Raw genomic sequence first — 16416 nt, 5'->3', positions numbered from 1 at the left:
GCAGCATCATACTGTGGGGATAGTTCTCATCAGCAGTGACAGGAAAATTGATCAGAGGTTGGCAAGAATGATGGATAGAGAAAAGCCTCAGTATAAAACATACTGCAAAAGACTTCAGTCTAACGTGTAGGTTCCACTGCCATAAGGACAACAACCCCTTAAAGCAAGATCTACAATGAAATTACTTAACATCAAAGCAGATCCATGCAGAATGGCCCAGTCAAAGTACAGGGCTAAATCCAGGTGAGTATCAATAGCAAGACTTTGAACAAACGTATGTTTAGGCAGCAGAGCTGGTAAGGAACAATGCAATAAAACTGACTCCACACGGTTTATACACTAAACACTGCTGTTAAACAGAGCAGATGATCATGCTGGTTTAAGCAGAAATCCTGTGTACAACAAAGCCACACATGGCTAAACATCTGGAGGTGGGTTTGAGAGGAGCGATGCATAAAGGATTAAAATCAGAGAGCGAAGCAGGAAAAATTGAAAACCAACTGAGCGAATCTCGTCGTGACAGAAAGGGTGAGCTTGAATATCATTAGTTTGTACTTCTGCCTCGTATCGTGGAGGTTTTTGACATTTACATCATTTCATTTCTGCATGTAGCCTCAGATTGGTGAACTGCCAATGCCTTTTCAAATAACTTATTTTTCTTCTTTATATTTCAGATTTTATTTTAATGCTTAAATATACATGCACATGTTATATTTTCTTTTATTCTTCAAATTATCCAACTCAGTTAAACAATTATTTCATTTGAGCATGCTATTTTTAATGCTGTACAGTATAATTTTTTATGTTGTTAATTTGCCTTTATATCTTGTTGTAACTTTAGTGTTTTGCTCTTTTTGCTTTTATATATTTTTTATCTTTGTATGAATCTGCATGCTTCCGTTTGCCGGTAAGAGATGCAAAGAAGAGAGCAAAACTATTACAATGTTAGCACTTCAAAGCTTTATTTTGATTGGGAAATCCCTGCTGGATAATATATGAATTGACAGACCAGGATTATAGAAATAGGTCCAAGAAGAAAAGAGACGAGCAGCGCTAAAGACGGCAAAGGAGGTAGGAAGTTAGCAATAGATATAAATGACATAAGAAAAACATAGGGAGACTTCAACGTTAAGAGAAGAACATGTAGTGAAAAATGTGTCTGAAAGGATCAAATCTTTAGACACACATGGTTCTGTGTTCAGTTGCTTGTGAAACATTAGACTCATTTATTAAACATCCATCCATTTCCCTCCATTTTCTTTTACACCCTTGTCCCTCAGTGGGGTCGGGAGGGTTGCTGGTGCCCATCTCCAGCTAATGTTCCAGGCGAGAGGCGGGGTACACCCTGGACAGGTCGCCAGTCTGTCGCAGGGCAACACAGAGACACACAAACAACCATGCACACACACACTCACACCTAGGGGCAATTTAGACAGACCAATTAACCTGACAGTCATGTTTTTGGACTGTGGGATGAAACCGGAGTACCCGGACAAAACTCACGCATGCACAGGGAGAACATGCAAACTCCAAGCAGAAAGACCGGGGCCGGGAATCGAACCCAGAACCTTCTTGCTGTAAGGCAACAGCTCTACCAACTGCGCCACTGTGCAGCCCATATTAAACATTAATGCATGAAAATAAGAAATTCATGAAGAAACACAAATTAAAATATTGCTTATCAACAAACAATAATTGCTCAATTAGACTAAAATAGCAAGAAGTCCTGTGAGAATTTGAATTCTCACAGGACTAAAGAATGAAATGGATCCATACAAAACCTAAACTCTCTATAATATAATAAAAAAAAGATATTCTGTTAATTACAGCTAGCTTCTGAATTTGGAAACATTTATTTCTTAAATGCATGTTGTTTATGTGTCTATTTTATGTTATGTTGAATCTCTATCTGTTACCAAATCTTTACTATTCTTTAGTTAGAGAAAAACACATTGGAATTCTATTCTATTCTATTCTATTCTATATTATGATCGGTAAGTGTTAGCCTTTTTTGTGTGAACTTGCCTCATTAAGTTTTGTTAACAGCTTCACCGCATGTGAAGGTCAAAACTACCACACCCTCACACAATTTTTTTTAACTCACTGCTCAGTTACTGAATGAGCGTTAATCACATCCACAGCCTGATTTTAAGCATTTGTGTTTGTTTATTGTCTTTAAAAGTGCATTAGAGTTGATAGACAAGACAAGTGATTGAACATTTCTAATTTAAAATTTATGTGGTATAGTCAATTATTGAGAGCAATCTTTAAATCACACTTCCAATCGCACTGCTTATCCAAAAATAAAATAATCTCACTCGGCCCCCAAACGTAATTCTGCAGGGCCTTATAAACCTTCGGGCCGGCCCTGACCTGGCTTTACCTGCTTGGCCCAGAAAGAAGAGGTATCTGCTGTGTCGCTTTAAGTACAGCAGGCAGTGCTGTTGGCCCATGTGGGAGCGCAGGGCGCACGGTGCGGCGCTGCCTCCCTGCAGCATGAAGCTGTCTGCTCATCGGACAGCCTACAAAAAAGAAAAAGAAAAAAAAAAAAAAAAAAAAGACAGGTCGACCCACCGCTTAAATCGCATTCAAGCTTCGACTTAAACAGATTACAGCAGTGGTTGTAAGAGGACGGAGTCAGAGCCAGCGCTGGGAGCCATTAACACTTCTCCTTGCCTCTCCGAGCGACACACAGAAGCGTGCAGCGGGTTATTCGCGGTACACAGCAGACTGACTGAAGCTCATTGCAGAAGCAGCGCAGAGCTAACGGGATCCACACCAACTAACCTCTGCAGTCTGCGGACGGAAGCACGGCAGACACTGGAGTTGTTTATTGTGGAGGTGAAGCATCATGACTGAGCCTGACAGATGACCATCCTCCGCTGAGGTCCTTCCTTCCTGCGTGAACATCCACACCATCTGCTGAGGCTTCACCCAGTCTCGAGGCTGAGGTAAGAAGAGCAGCACTCGTGTTATCTCTTAATTTGATTAAAACGCGGGTCACAGATATCTGCTGCAGCAGCGGATCACACAGTATTGAAGTGAAAACTGTGCGGTGGCAGCACTGGTTGGATCTGTGCTGCAGGAGTCCTGCTGGTTCCTGATTGAACTAGAACACTTCTGGAATAAACAAGTGGCGGAAAACGTCAAAACCCACATATTAGTTTGCAGCACTAATGCTGCCCTAGTGTAATGGGAAAGAAATCAACTGCTTGTTTTGTTCCGACTAATTAGATTCCAGATCATGTTTGCAAGTAGTCACACATCAGCTGACTGATATCAATAAAAGAGATTTCTGTTAGTTTGTGACAGCTATTTCTACGTCTTTGCTTTGTCTTGTTTGCTGGCCTGTGAAGAGGCTTAAGTCAAACCAAATGCATGCTTGGTGGCCCACAGACTGGACCCCTTTGTCACCCGGGGCCCCCAAGTGTGAAGATACTAGAATTTCATTAGAGACCTCCTGCTAATTTTTAACCACAGCTGCAATTCACATTGACATGAGTTCAAGCTGCGCTGAGCCTTTTTTCAGAACCTTTCAGCTGCTGACCCAAAAAGCCAACAGCTGCAAACACTTGCAACTCCAGTTATTTACAACTGAAGAGTACAGATGTAGCTAATTAAACAAAACAGAAAAAGAAAAAAAAAAAAGGGTGCAACTGCTCCATCCAGGTCCTGGCTGAGCCTCTGCTCCAAAAGTAGAAGTGTAAATTCCTCCATGTCTTGTTCATGATTGATGGTGGGTGGACAGAGGTGGTCACTAAATTTTTCCAATGGGCCACATGGGTAGATTGTTGGGAAAGGGCTACGTCAGTAGCTCCATTACTCCAAAACCGTATTTGAAAATAAACCTTCTTTTTTTTTTTTTTTTGCTGCATGATAAAATGTAACATGCCATGCTGACCCCTGAAATCGTATGCTATATTTTACAAAATGAAATGCGAAAAAAAAAGAATATGTAGAAAATGCGTATGTATTTTTGTCCAGTCGGCAACAGTTGGATATACTGGAACTGGTTGCTAGTAGACACACAGGACAGACCACCGCGGCCTCTTGCGCTTACATTTAAGGGTGATGTGGAGTGGATGATTAACCCAACATGAATGTCTTTGGACTGTGAGTGGAAGCTGGTTTTCCCCAGGGTGAACCCCAAAAAACAAGGAGAAAATGTACAAACTATATACACAAAAATAAGCTGGGATTTGCACCCGATTCTTCTTGCTGAAAAGCAGCAGCACTAACAAATGCACCACCTCTACATCATTAATTAATTCACACACAAACAGGTTCACCTCAGAAAACTAGAATACTGCATAAAAGTGCAATATTTCTTGCCAGTCATCTCACAAAGTGATACAGTCATTTCATACAGATTTACATTTTTTAGATTTTCTTTTTTTGTGTATGTGCAAATTTAATGATTGTGGCTTGTAGGTAAAGAAAGCCCAAACTTCAGTGTCTCAAAAAATTATAATATCACATAAAACTCAGATTTATCTAAGTTTGGTGAGTCTATGTATAAAATGAGTTTTACTCTCTGAGGTGACTGGCAAGAAAAATCACACTTTTACACAGTATTCAGTTTTTTTCCCCCTTTTTTTTAAAGATGTTACTGTATGTTGACAATAATAATATTTTTGTTGCACTGATAAGTGCAAACTGTACAGACAGGACATGCCATATCTGCCTCTTATTTTAAAATGACCTGAAGTAGACACACACAGGAAGGTGTGTCTACTATATTAGCTATTTGTGTAGCTAATATAGCTACACAAAAGTAGAATAGACAGCTGTCACCTTCTGTTTTTTTTGGAACGAAATCAGCGTCGTGGGGATTGTTTGCAGAACTGAGACTTTATGCGTGTTTATTTTCAGATTTTCACCTCAAGACTCACTGCATGCTGTTTCATGCAGCGAGTCTTTCATTTGTTGTGGAGCCAACCTCAGCAGAATGCAACAAGCATTTGAGCATTTGTCAGAAAAAACTTCGCAAAGAACAAAATCATTCCATGACGATTCAGTTGTAACCATTCCGAGAAAGCATCTCCGCTGTCCCAACCTCGTTTTTCGGTGACCTTGTTGTATTATACATCACTGAACTGAGCCACCTCTCACTGGAAAGCGCTGAAGAGGAGGAAGAAGAGGAGCCTTGCGGTTCTTTAGATTGATCACAGTGTGGTTAAATCAATTCATGAATGACACTAATTGCTCACGCTGCTGCTATTTCAGCACTTGTCGTGACAGTAAATAAAAAACACGGAGCCTGACAGACCTCTTGTTGTGGCAGAGGGAACGCGGCCACGGCCGGTTCACAGATCCCGAATCCAGAACGAGCTGAACTGATCAACGCCATGAACTTTGCTAAACCCATTCTTAATCCCTTAAAGACGTAATGAGCATTTATGCCATGTTTTAGTATGAATATGGTTTCAGCTATTCAAGAGAAGCGCGTGAAGGCTCTGTCATAAAAAATACATCACATGGATTTTCTTATTACCAACAGCTGCTGTAATGTCCTGAAAGCTTTCTCTTCCCTGCGGCAGCAAAGAACAGACATCGGGGGAAAAAGCCAACAGCTGAAACTCATGTTTGTTCACTCGTTTCAATGCATGCTGCTGTTCCCACTGCTGTTGTTGATGCAGAGAATAATCAGAGTCAAGGTAGCTGCTTTTTTAACCCCAGAACCCCTCTGGCATTAAAAAGGAATCTTAAATGCTCTACAAAGAGTAGATTCTTCGAGGGAAAAAGCTTTTTTTTTGCACCTTGTAATGTATTTTTGAGATTAGCTTTTGCTGCAGAGGAGAACCTGAGAGTGGCTCTGATATGGAACCCGTTGTGTATTGGCGTAGTGCAGAGCGGGAAGGCTTTGAAATCCTCCGCCGCTTAGTTCTGCATCCCTCTCGGCCGTTCTCTCAGGGACGTGCGGTGAATCATGTCCAGTGACCCGCCGATCTGTTGACGATCACCCAGGGGGAACTGACAGAAATTACAGTGTGCATAACTTTTGCTGGTCATTACAGTAAAAATGATGGCCATGCAGGAGAAACTGTGTGGGTTGGATGGGTGGACTGATTCTTGATATACCACTGCGAAGAAAGAATGTCAAGATCCTTATTAGAGCTCTTACTAAAATAGCTTAGCATTAAAAACCCTGATGCCTTTGCCAAAGTCGTCTTGAAAGTTTCTGGCTCTTTACAGAACACCGGCCTTGTTTGTTGCTGTTTGCCTTCCAGGTCTGGATGAGGAAGAAAAAGGTTCATTTGAGTTTGGAAAACTGTGTTATTTTTCACACATCTTGGTCGTTTATTTTGACATGTTTTTACTGAGCAGTTTATTGAAGTGCTGGGCTAACATTAGCATATTTCCACTCTAGATACTACAGACAGGCAGGAATCTGCAGCAACCAGTATAGTCTCTATCAATGTGAATGTCACTGTGAAAAACTCAGTGATTGCTAGAGAATGTTTGGATTGGTCCGATCAACAAAACCGTATCCACGGAATAAATGCAGTTTTCCAGCTTTGCATGCAGTTTGAGTTTTACTAATTCAGCTTATACACCCTTTGTCTTAATAGTTTCCTCTGAACAGCATGTCTGTTTGAAGGCTAGGATTACCTCTTTGTCTTTGGCTGATCCACAGAAAAGACTGGGAAACTCCATCTTCCACATGAGCAAACAAAAATTAGGGTAATTAAGTAAGAGGAATGAGGACTTGTCTCCAGAGTCTGGCTGTAGAAACGCTATCCCTAAATTAATGTGTTTTACTTTTTAAATTATAAATAGATACATAAGACAGAAAAGCATTAAACTGTTGCACACATTTGAGTAGTTTGTCACCCTCTTTGCTGCATTCATGCACCTCCCAGACAGATTTTCATCTTATAATAGGATTATTCCCCAACACCAGACTTTTTCCATAAGACCTTTTCGGATAATGCCTGCCTAAACAGGTGGCAAGGAAATACCAGAGGACACAAACCAGATAAGAACTGGAAACCCCGAAACCTAATCCCTTACTTTAATCTGGGGCTTGCTGATAGAAATAATTTTAGTATTTTGTTGTTACTTTGGTAAAAATAGGATATACCTGCAGTGATTAAAAAATGTTGACTTGTTGCATAGTTTTTATCTTATTTTCACCAAGAAGGCATTCATTTATTTGTTATAGGATTTAATTTGAAGGCTTATTAAATTTTTACAGCAAAATCTGTAATTCTGGCTTTTCTCTGAGACAGATCCTGCTGAGAATATCTTTAACAATCCTATTGTTGGACTTATAAACTATTAGTTTCCATTTTGTGTTTCTTTTTGGCAGTCACAGAAACCTTTTGCTAGAGTTAAAGGGATTCATCGTAATTATTTAAAGTAATGTTTATTTGACAGGATTCGACAGGATTCATTTTAATATGTTACCAGCAGTAAATAACTCTGATGCCTTTGCTTTGTAAAAATCTAGATTAGCTGCTCTCAAAGCTTGTCTGAGAGGGACCAAGACCAAACCGGACATATCCTTTCTGAAAACATCTCCAGTCTACACAGATTTACAGATGGCTACTTTGATTGTTCTGTTTTCAGTGCATCCTTGGTGAAGCACCTTGTCCTACCTCCATTTCCTGGTTAAATAATTGTTGTTTTCTGTTTAAAATAAGCTGCACCAATGTAAGCTTATTTTACACAAAATTAGCTGTGTAATATAAGCTTGTTTCTTATTTTACACAACTATAGGATTGACTTCTCAACCATAGGATTAGAGCAGCCAGTCCTATAATTGCCTCCTCTAGGATTAGTTGTAGGACTTCAGATTTTTTGTATTTGTACCTACTGAACAATAAGCTGAATATGTTTTATTAAAACAAACAAATTATTCAGATTTTTATAGAAGTATTTTTAAAGCATTAAGAAAGCCACACAATTTCTGAAATTGAGCTCATTTCTATATGAAAGAAATAATATAGATCTCTTTCCATCAACACTACCCTCCTGTGGGTAAATTTGTGTCATTTTTGACTTGTGTTTGTTGACCACACAAAATTATTCAGTGTCACAGATGGCCCCTGGGCCGCATCTTGGACACCTCTGCTGCATACTATGTGTTAAGTAGATTTTTCCGTCTGATTTAAAAAGCCTTATTTTTGATGCTAAAGTGATAAATGTTACAATATATTTTCACAAAAACAATATCTCTCCTATAGAAGGAGTTTTAGAACATTTATTGTTTGTGAACCAATCAGATCAGAGCCGACTCTCCTTCATCTGACCTGAACTATTTACCCTCTAAAGCTTCAAAGTGACTCTCTGCTCTCTAAATGTCGTGCTTAAATCTCTCTGGAGAGTGTATGAAAGCTTTGGGAAATGAAAAATCAGAAGGGGGGGTGGACGAGTGAATACAAAAGACTCATTTTCTGGGGTCTGTAGTCGACCTTGAGACAGTGCCAGTCAGCAGGATTAACACATCGCCTCTGTAATTGCTCACCTGGAGTAGCAGACCTCCTTGTTCCCTGTTCAACCTGATCCCTGCATCACAAAAAGGTCTTTGTGGATGTTAAACTGATGGGCTCTGTTTTCCTTACCTGCTGTATCAACAGAGCTCCAATCTGCACACAGAAAAGCCTTGAACAGGAAAAATTTGGATGCATAGCTCTGCCTCTTTGTAAGACAAAAAGGTCTGTGTAGCTGTGTAGCTGTGAGCGTTATGTTTTTCACCTTAAAGTTGCACTAGGTAACTTTTATAAAAAAATATACTGTATATATATATTTTACATTTTTGTTAAAGCTGTCACTATGTCCTGACAAGATTATGAGACAGAGAAATTGTGAAAAAATGAAGCTCATGGAGTGAATGGGTCCTGCTCCCGTTTGCGAAAATGCACCAGTTCCAGTCAGAAACAACCAGAGTCTGGAGGAAGGTCTCAACACTGTCAGTCAAACTCATGATTGTGGGTTTGCTGCAGCTTTGCTAATGGCAGAGAAACAACATAGCGTAACGTTAGAGGAAAACTGTTTCCTTCAGGTACCTACTGCAGCTTTAACCAGAAACTTCACTTGTAACCACATTAAAGTTATTTATTGCAAAATGAAGGCGACAAACTCATGAAGACCTAATTAATTTCTACTTGAATATAAGAATGGCGAAGGCTTAATTTAATGAGAGTCAAACATATAAGGATTCCTTTTATAGCCTTGTTAGTGAAGCAGCGTCAATATTAGAGCGGCATCAGCAATCGGCACTGGGATGCTGTGTCAGCTGCACCTCAAACAGTGTTCGTCAATCTGTGAAAGCACATCAATGCAGCCTGCGCTGTGCAGAATCAGACAGGGCTTAGCTTTAAAGAGGATGCCAGGAGATTCTGATAAGCAGCATACCAACAATACTGCTGCACAGAAGCAGGAGCGCCCCCCGCCCACCCCACTCCTGCGATAAATAACGGGAGTCCCCTCTGGTTCTGTCAGCCTGCAAAGTCAGCGTCAACAGTGGCGTCTGATCTCCTCTCAGTGTGTTGGGCCCTAATTGGGTTTTTACACTTGGTAGAGAAATTTGTCAGGTTGCTGTGAAGTGAAGCACCATGCCCAAATCAAGTTGTGCATCATTACGTCTCCATCTACTGCTGGAATTATGGGATGCTAAAGGTTTTTGAGGGGATAAACTACTTTTACCTACCTCCTGCCGGGAATATGCTGTTAAAAGGTAGTAGTTGCACTTCCTAATGATCGTTTTTTTGGGGGGTTTTTTTGGCTCAGTAATTACATCCATTGGGATTTCACGTGAAAGATGTGTAGCGGTAAACCAGGCAGGGGTTATTCACTCGCACCTAAAAAAGGGGATTATGATTCCTACGTTCACAGTCTTACATGTGGTTCAATTAATTTTCCAGCAGCAGCCAGGATGAGCGCCTAAGTCTATCCCCTTATCAGCTACTTTCCTGGCAGAAAGCAGAGCGCTAACCCGAGCTCCTCCTTGCCGCTTATGTTCTCCATCTGTCGGTAGAATGACTCAGGTCGGCCCTGATGTTAGGAACTATCATGTGCTGTAGATGTAACACGCCTGGTCAACCACAAACCAGTCATCATGATCTGTCAACCCGTATCATCGCCTCTTGATGTCTCTGCGTCTTTGCCGATTTCACATCCAGGTTGCCGAGGGGCAGAATGACTCGGCGTCTCACTGACTTAGACTTCAGACCTCTCCTCAGTCGACCAGCGACATAAACACGGTCCTGTTGTTCAGTCAGACTCAGTTTCAGTGTTTAATATTGTCTTATCTAAGAGCTTCCAGCATCCTTCAGTATCCATGTGGTTGTTTGATAAAATTTTACAATTAATGAAAACAGAAACAGTGTGCATTGTTTGTTTTTTTCCCTTTTTTCATAATATGGTTTATATACACAGCTGTATAAAATTATAATGTACCGCTCTACAATTACCAGAAGTACCCAATTATCTTTAAAGAAAACTACTGTAATCAGTCTCACAGCCTTATTTTGTCTCTGTTAATACAGTCGTACTTATAAATCCTCCAGTTCATTGATCAGATGGATGTAAAAGAATGTTTTATGAGACTTCTCTTTTTGCAGCTTTTAGAGACGTTTTCTCACACAAATTTCTGCTCAGTCCTGTTAAGGTTTGACCATAGCTACTCAGTAATGCCGGGATCTGGACTTTGACTGGGTCATTGCAACAGTTTGCTTGAATTGTCACCTGTACAGCTGGTCACTGTAGATCAGGGGTGTCAAACTCCGGTCCTGGAGGGCCACTGCCCTGTAACTTTTAGATGGGACTCTGCTACACCACACCTGAATAGAATAATTAGGTCATTAGCAAGGCTTTGGAGAACTTATCTACACAAGGAGGAGGTAATTAAGCCATTTCATTCCAGCGTTTTTTGTACCTGTGGCACATCTAAAACCTGCAGGACAGCGGCTCTTGAGGACTGGAGTTTGACACGTGCTGTAGATGATCAGCTATATAATTCATTTAAACTAGCATCATGTGAATGATTCTTTCTTTGTTAAAGTGAGTGAGGTTTTCTTCATACGCAATTTTAATTTCAGCAAAGAATGCAAGGGGAAAGGAAACTGTCTCAAAAAGTTTATGTTATGCTTGTCAATGTCCTTGAGTCTTGGGTGATTAAAAAAATCTTTTACTCTGTGGCAAAGCCCCTGATGCATTTAAACATCTGGTTTCAAAGGTTTTCATGCAATCCCTTATTAAGTCTTGAGTTTGAAATGTGTCATCCCCACGCTGCGGTTTCCAGGTAATTCCATAGACATTTAATAGCAGACTCATTGCAACCATAATTGTGAAATGAAACCTTGTGCAGTTTTAATGCTCCCCATGCCAAACACAGGAAAGTAACCCCAAAACAAAACCCATGTTTTCCTCCATGGAGCTTATTATAGTGTAAAATGCAACAGACGATCCAACCAGAAAGCCTTCAGCTTCAGTGGCTTTAGATCAGTGTTTCTCAACCTTTTTTGGCCCAGCGGCCCCCTAGCCTTTATCCAGGTCCCTCACCGCCCCCCACCAAAGAATTTGCAGGCTACTTTGCACTAACCATCATTTTATCATTAATATTACTATCACTATTGTAGATGTTTTGATTTTTATGCTTGTTTCTGTATTTATCATCAAAAATAATGTCCCAGAGAACAAAAAAGCCATGGGAATAGAAATAATTATTTTCACAGGTGTCTACAAAAAATGCAATGAACATTCAAGTTAAAATTGGTAGGACTAACAGCAGCCAGTCAGTGGAAAAATATTCTTATTTTTTGCCATTTTCTAGTTGTTAAATATTCCACAAAATGAGCAGATAAAAGATGTTCAACATGCCAGTTTAAACTTTGAACTATTTGCAAAATGACTGAGCTCTGCAACATTAAAACATGGACAGAACTGTAACTACATTAATCATAGCTCTTCTTCTCTTCAGTGTTTGTCAGTTTCTGGTGGTGCAGCTCTGTGCTGCCTTCAGGAGAATGGGACATCAGAGTATCATCCATAAAACTTCACCCACATGGCATTTATTGTGCAAACCAGAGCTTTCAGTGGAAAAACAAAAGTTCCAGATCCTTTCAATGCCATACAAATATGAGACAGAAACATAGATTATATCTTTATATAGACCTGTCTATTGATTTATAGATTAATAGTTTTACTGGACAGAAATTACAAAGAACAAATCTGGTTCTTAATCAAATCCTAATGAGTCAAATTGAAAGTGTCATGGAGTCATCAGCCTCATGACATTAACACTGACATGAAAAATAATATTGAAGAAATAAATATATCAAATCTAATTAAAAACATAAATAAGTGATCAGTTATTTACTGTTATGGTCTGTAAAATATATTTATTCTCAGTACTAGATGTGGTCTCAACAAACCCATGACATTTCAACAATATTATTTTGCCTTTTATCTGGAAATAGTGTCAGTTTATTCTTGCCATACAGTCCTCTGTATTAATTATTGCTCAAAAGGTCTTGCCATACAAGTTTATTCCTCTGTATTTACTTTAGTTTCTTAGTTTATTCTTGCATTTTGTTCTTCATTCATTTCCATTTAGTTTCCTTTGATTAGTATTATCCTCTCTTGGTTTATCGTCATGTCCACTTTAGTTTCTTTCCTGTTGCTAGATTTATTTTGTCGTTTACCATCGCTCACCATCTTCACTCATCACCTGCTGCCTAATCGTCATGTTTTTCACATCATGTGTTGATTTTTCCACTGTTCAGCGTCGGATTCTCTGTTTTTATGCCATAATTCACATCTAGTTCGTCGCTCTGTTTTAAGTCCCTCTTTTCCTGTTTCAGAGTTTTGCGCAATGTGCGCGTTTTTTTTTTTTTTAAGCCCCTAAGGTGCAGGGCGATCGGGAATCGTATCGATGGGGAAAAGGCAGACTGACATAAACCTTTTAAAACAATGGAAACAATTTCTGCATTCTGATTATTGAAATTTAAAAGTGCTGTGGTACCGTTGTTCTATCACCCCCGTTTCATACCGGACCACTTACAGCACCGGTGTTAAAGCTATAAAATGTATCACCCATGGAGGGATTTCTTTATTTAAATGGGTTCATTTTTCAGAGGGATACACAGTGAGGGTATTGTGATTTTAGCTACCAGTAGCAGGAGAACGGAGCTGCACCAAGAAGCTAACAGAAGCTAACAAACACCGAATAGAAGAAGAAGAGCTGCCATCGATACAGTTGCAGCCAAGCATGTTTTAATGTTACACAATACAGTTTTACCAAGTTGCTCAAAGTCTAAACTGGCATTGTTGTGCATTTAAGGTGTAAAGTTTACCTTCGACCAAACGCCCCCCAAAGGCATCCCAGCGCCCCCCTTTTGTAAAAATGTCCGCCAGCGCCCCTTGCCGTCCTCTGAACGCCCCCTGGGGGGCGGTACCGCCCACGTTGAGAACTGCTACTTTAGATGGTTTTCTCAGCTCTTTTTCTACAACTTTGCACTTTTTCCACCTCTTTTTAAAAATCTGGGATTGCAGTCATTTTTTTTTGTCCTTGTTTTGAGAGATTGGATACTGTTCCATGAACTTTATATCTTTTGATAATAATGTCAGTGTGGTCACAAAAGCATAAAACTGCTTGGCAAGGATTTGCAAGCCTTTTCCTTTAAAATGCATATTTTGCAGTGACACCAAATATAATTTTTGACCTCTTTAAATATGCTGAAAAGCTCCCAGGGACCAAGCAAGGATCAATAATTCAGGCCCTCCCACAGGTCTCTGGACTTGTAACCTTGAATAACTACTCATTAGCAAGCAGTTTTTACGTATTGATCTTTTTCTCAATCTTCTCTCACACTTCAGGCGTTTTTCATTTAGCATTTTCAAGAATTTTATGCAAAGTTAATTTTTTTTTCTTTAGGCTGTCCTGTTTGGTTGAAAACAACCCAACTAAGCAGAACACCCACTGCACCAAAGTGTGCTTGCAGGGCCGCTGAGTGAAAGCTTCTCCGTTTGTTTTACTAAGATGCTGTTTGCACCGCCCTCCTCCACTTTACACCTACTCACCAACTCAGCTCTGTGGCAGCCTGCGTTGCAGCTCACAGGATTTAACAGCAGCACCAGTTACAGCCCCCATATTGTCTCTGTCCTTATATAATTTCACACCAAGAGGCGAAGAAAGCATCGCAGACCAGGCTTGACGGGAGGGAATGAATCCCTCCATGGGATTTCTCTGCTTCACATTAAATGCAAAAAAAAAAAAAAAACACCCAAATTTGTTCATTTCTTTCCATCTTAACCACAACAGCCTCTCTGTGGCTGTCTCGGCGCACTTTTACCTTAGACTGAAAAGAATAGCTCCATTACTGCTGCTGCGATATTACCCATTGACTTTTCAATTTTCTGTCATCGTAGGCTTTTTGAAGCCACAGGCATTTTTTTGGAGAAGAGAAAGGCAAAGTGAATGTGTTAAAAGCAATGCAGATTCTTTGAAAATGGGGTAAAAAAAAAAAAAAGGAATTCTCCAGAAAAAATATTCATGAGGTCATCAAGTATGTTCTACTTTTTAAAGCACTTTCATGTCGACTCCACATTTAATCGCAACTGGCTAAAAACCAGCTTTTTACCATCTCAGGTTTTCTCAACACCTTTGGGTCATTTGACCACTGGGGAGCTTTATTAAGCCACATGCTTTTTATTCTCATTGCTTTAGCCAAACCTTTAACATGATCAAATCACGTTGCCATAGCAACTCTGCCTCAGGAAGGTGCTGATTGCCCCTTTGTAGCTGCTTGCAGCCACATTAAAGGTCCATTTATCAACCTAAACCTAAGCAAGCATTTGAATGAATATTTATTTTTGTTACATAAAAAAGTTGCTCCCTCTGCAGTTGGAACACAACAACAGCAGTAACTGTAATTGCGTGCAGCACCGCAGGGTTAATCATCGCTGCGCTACTGCTGAGCACTTCTCTCAAAAAAAAAAAAAAAGTGTTGGGAGGTTTTAGAGAGGTGATCTTTTTTTGTTTACTCTCAACCTCACGGTACTTGAATTAATCTTAAACTCACAGGTCTCCCAGTTTACAAACACCTTCATGTTTTAGGCACAGCTCCTCCTCCTACAGTGACATCGGAGCTGTGAGGTATTTTCATTTGCACCGTTCACAGCTTCTAAAATTTCAACACTCACTGATTGCCCTAGTGAGTCGAGGCTGATTGGCCAGACTCCACCAGGTTTTTCTGTGGAAAGACATTTTATATGGTATAAGTGCTTTTTAAGTTTCAGAAGGCAGAAATGTCAAACCTACACTTGGCAAGCTGAAGATATGACCATGAGATAGATGCAGCAGTGTGTCACAGTGCGCATGTCTTGTCGAGAAAGTTAAGATAATCTTATGTTTTATCTTGCCGATGTTTCTTCTTCTTTTGCTCTCACACACCCAGATGGAAGCAGGAGCAGCCCTCCTCCTTCTTCCTTAGCGTTGGAGGTGTTGTTCCATGTTGCATCAGAGCAACAGTGAAGCACTACTCTGTGTGCTTGTCATATTTTATTCATCTCAGGAGAGGCTGCAGCTCTGAGGCGCTCTCATTCCTGCAAGCCGAAAGCAGGCAGCTGTCAGAGAGCCCGAATCCCTAGATACATTGCCCATTTCTGCTCCTGCAGACAGACATCGCACACAGGCATGCTTAGCTACATAACACAGGGCTTTTCCTATGCACACATTCAGTTCATGTAACCTTTGCAGTAGAGGTTACCCGTTTCTCAATTTCCTCAGATATTTTTAGAGCGATTCAGTTTTCTAGCTTGGGAGCAGCTCAAGATTCTTAGTTTTTGTTCAACTAAAAATAAAGATACGTTTTTGATTTTGTGTGAATGCATGTTTTACCGTCATCGTTTTTCACTGTATTTCAGGTGCGGGGGTGAAAGAAACTGCATTCATATCGAGTGCATTGCAATCTTGTGTGTGTAGCACTTTTTAATGTACGAAAAAACTAGGTGGAATAAATCAGAAGACTAAATTCGTCTACTGGAGCTGTTGCCGGTAATCAATAAAAACAATGCAAAAGAATAACTGCTTTCAATACCATGTATTTTAAATAGAAAATTAAAGTGAACACCACAGGACAAACATACATAGAACCCAAAATAATAAATACAAAATAAATATACACAGTACTGCAGTAGATCTTCCATATATTTGTGCACAACCGTCTTAAATTTCCCCACTGGTCAGCACAGTGTCTGACCGACACACATTTGAAAAGTCCATAGATGAATTGTCCAGATATTTGAGATGACAATGTCCAAGCGCAAGTCCTTTCAGATGAAGAGATGAATAGTGGATTGTGTGTCTGAATGGAGAGATGGAGGGGGAAATGATACAGACCATCAGCCTCCTACCAGACCAGTATGAAGTGAATCTCAGGTTCTCCTGGCCCCAGCCAGTTCTCAGAA

At 40.1% G+C, this 16416-nt stretch overlaps 1 protein-coding gene across 1 annotated transcript in view; it reads left to right on the top strand.

The window, feature by feature from the left end:
• The first annotated feature begins 2435 nt into the window (after positions 1-2435).
• The window catches only part of wscd2 (WSC domain containing 2), a 53259-nt gene continuing 39278 nt past the window's right edge, over positions 2436-16416 (top strand). Inside the window, exon 1 of the mRNA XM_008418658.3 lies at positions 2436-2951. The gene's annotated coding sequence lies outside the window, so the exon portion shown is untranslated. The remainder of the gene's footprint in view (positions 2952-16416) is intronic.

Source organism: Poecilia reticulata, chromosome 9 (assembly GCF_904066995.2).
Source record: "Poecilia reticulata chromosome 9, P_reticulata-male-v2, whole genome shotgun sequence".
Taxonomy (NCBI): domain Eukaryota; kingdom Metazoa; phylum Chordata; class Actinopteri; order Cyprinodontiformes; family Poeciliidae; genus Poecilia; species Poecilia reticulata.
The sequence above is the reverse complement of the archived record's forward strand: the minus strand, read 5'-3'. Positions and strand labels throughout refer to the sequence as shown.